This window comes from Herpailurus yagouaroundi, unplaced genomic scaffold (assembly GCF_014898765.1).
Source record: "Herpailurus yagouaroundi ecotype Mexico unplaced genomic scaffold, PumYag 82963, whole genome shotgun sequence".
Lineage (NCBI taxonomy): Eukaryota > Metazoa > Chordata > Mammalia > Carnivora > Felidae > Herpailurus > Herpailurus yagouaroundi.
This window is the reverse complement of record NW_024421195.1, coordinates 1-3,266: the sequence shown is the minus strand read 5'-3', so window position 1 is coordinate 3,266 and position 3,266 is coordinate 1. Positions and strand designations below refer to the sequence as shown.

Genomic DNA, 3,266 nt, shown 5'->3' with positions numbered 1-3,266 from the left:
AAGGCAGATGAGTGTACAAGTCCAGAGACGAGGGCCGAGGCCTGGCTGGAGTATACAGGTGGGAGTCGTAGGGCAAACAAGGCCGTAAGATCAGATGAGACAACCAAAGGAGAGAGAAGAGACAGATGGAGGCATAGGGCACTATACCAGTCACATGCTGAGAAGAAAAGATGGGACCAGGAGGTCCCCAAGGACTACCCCAAGCCCTGCCTAAAATAGGACAAAAGACAGCACACTGAGCCCCACGATTCTGCTTCTCCTGACCTACAGACTCCTCACCCCTAGGGACTCTTGGGACCAGACATTGGCCTAGGGGGCCATTTCCACTTTACATGTCTGTGTAACCTCAGTGGGTGTATATTCTTTACAGGGTTGGAATAAAGTAGAATAAAACATAGCCTTTGCAGAGCCCCCAGTCGTTATTCTCACAAAATCTGGAAACTGGACTGGCTTCTGTGGCCTACCCAGCTCACTCTCAGTCTACAGTACCAGTCCAAGCCTCTCATCTGACCACTGCCTACTGACCATATTCATCCAGCGGGCCACGTGCCCCAAATGATGAAAGATCTTCATCTTCCTGAAAAAGCCTCTTCCCAGGTCAGGTGCCTTAACTCAATGGTTGGAGTGCCAAGCCACTCTTCTACCCACTCACTCATGTCAGAAATTTAAGAGTCAACCTTACTGTTTTCTTCTCTCCATACGTGTATCCACTCACAGATGATTCCATCTCGCAAGTACCTTTCACATCTGCGCTCCTCCCCTCTAATGCCCACTGTCTTGGCTTGATCTAGGCTTCCAGGATCTGTTAAGGCTTAGGGTTATGGCTTAAGTGTGGAGCTGGTAGCTCTCTTTGATTTGAAAAATACAGATAAGGGGCACCTGGGTGGCTCAGTCTGTTAAGTGTCTGACTTGATTTCGGCTCAGGGTCGTGGGATTGACACCTGTGTCGGGCTCTGCACTGAGCTTAAGATTGCTTATGATTCTCTCAAGGGCACCTGGGTGGCTCAGTCGGTTGAACATCTGACTTCAGCTCAGGTCATGATCTCGCGGTTCATGAGTTTGAGCCCCAAGTAGGGCTCTGTGCTTACAGCTCAGCCTGGAGCCTGCTTCAGACTCTATGTCTCCCTCTCTGCTCCTCCCTGGCTTGTATTCTGTCTCCCTCTTGAAAATAAATGAGACATTTAAAAAAATCTTAAAAATACTTATCTGGCAGGGAAGATACTATGATCACAAAGGTGGTTTCCCAGGGCAAGGCTTATCCTTTGCACTCCAGATGTGGTGACCCCTGCAATTTCCCCAAATGTGGGAAACTCGACAGCATAATTTGTGATAGTGAGGGAAAAAAATTAAAAAAGATTCTCTCTCTCTCTCTCTCTGCTCCCCTTCCCCACTTGCATTCTCTCTTTCTCTATCTCTCAGAAATAAATCAATAAATCAATCAAGCAATAAATAAATAAACATTAAAAAATACAGATAAAACCAGAAAATGAAATAACCTCAGGCCATTATTAAGGAAATTAACTTGGTTATAAAGATTACAATTATGTTTCTGAAAATGGACAAGGTTATTTTAAAAAGTTGCCATTTATTTTTATTACCTGACCTACTACAGATTTATTATTTTTTTTTAATGATAATTATCTCACTTTTCCCAAATAATCAAGAAATTGAACAGTTTTTTTGTTGGCTCATTTTCCTTTCAATAACTGGAAACTTACTATCCACAACTTAAACTATATCAATCATATAGTCTCCAACAACTTTTTTCTTTGAGTTTCCCAAAGGACTGGAGACCAAGGAGGCAAGTTCAGTTATCTTACACTGGAACACAATAAACTGAAAGGTAGAGGTCTATCATGGGGCAGGGTGGTGCATGATGGGGGCCAGCAAAGTAAAGATAGTGTTCTCACAACATGCAAAGCTAGTACCGGTATTTAAACAGCATTAGATGGATTGAAAAGCTCTCCTAAATATCTCTTTTCTATATTTTCTCATATTTCTAAATATAAATTATCATTAGCAAGTAATTATGGTGAATAATAATACTGTCACTTAATTTCCTGCCAGCTAAGGCCTGGCAGAGTTGAAGCAGGCTGAACTCAAGAGTGTGCAATTTTAGAACTGAACAATTAAACTCAGAGAAGATGGGAGTAGAGGGTTACCGTGGCAACCTGATCCCACAACCCTGTGTGTGGCCATATTGTTCCAGTGTCTGAGTCACAGAGGCTGGTTATTATGATTTATAATACGGGCAGTGTTTGGGTACAGATAGAGAGTTTCCCTTGTAGCAAGTTTAGAAAGGACAGGTACTTTGGAATCTGCAGAAGAGGATTATATGATTTTCAGCCAAGTGACACCGAATTAATGAAAATAATTAGTAGTTGTTAATGACAGTGTGTAATTTTAATCTATTCCATAAAAATAATGGAATTATTGGCTTTGTAAAAAGAATTGCTTTGAAATTCAATAATTAAGTATAATTGTATAACTAGTATGACTAATTCATTCAATAATACTGATTAAATCCTAGCATTTGCTAACTCTGCTGTAGGGGCTGGGATTCGGTGAACAAAACGGGGGTGGTAAATAATACACAGTAAATAATTTATGGTATCAATGTGTTAGAATGTGGTAAGGAGTATGAGGACAAAATAAAGGAGGGCAGGGTGATTGGGAATGCTAGGGAGAGTAGGGATACAGTAGATAGTTTTAAATCGGGTTCTCAAGAAGGCCTCATGGAGAAGATGCCATTTGAAGAGACTAGAAAAGGTTGGGGTGGAGGGGAGCCATGCAGACATGTGGGGAAGAACATTCCAGGCAGAGCGAATACCAGGGCAAAGGCTCTGAGGTAGAGGCATGCTTGCTATGCTCAAGGAGCAGTAAAACAAAACAAAACAAAAATACTGGAATAGAGTGAGTGAGAGGGAGGATAGTAAAAAGTGAGATCAGTAACAACTGGGCAAGATCCTATAGGGCTTGGCAGGTCACTGTAAGTGTTTTGGCCTTTATTCAGAAAGAAATAGGCAGCCACTAAAAGATTTTGAGCAGAGGAGTGACATGACCAGTTAGGAGCCAATAACAACTAAGGGGGGTGGAGAATTATGGTGACCAGGGGGTGAGGAATGAAACTGGGGAGAAGCAATCAGATTTTGGAGATATTTTGAAAGTATATGCAATAGAATTTCCTGGTGGATCAGATACGGGATATGAAAGAAAGGAGAGTCAAAGATGACTACAAGCTTTGGGGCTTCAGTGACTGGAGTCAT

At 42.0% G+C, this 3,266-nt stretch overlaps 1 non-coding gene across 1 annotated transcript; it reads left to right on the top strand.

Moving 5' to 3' along the window:
• Window positions 1-1,198: 1,198 nt before the first annotated feature.
• Window positions 1,199-1,368, top strand: LOC121026339 (U1 spliceosomal RNA). Its single transcript, XR_005788333.1, has one exon. It is a non-coding gene; the product is annotated as a U1 spliceosomal RNA (small nuclear RNA).
• The last annotated feature ends 1,898 nt before the right edge of the window (window positions 1,369-3,266 follow it).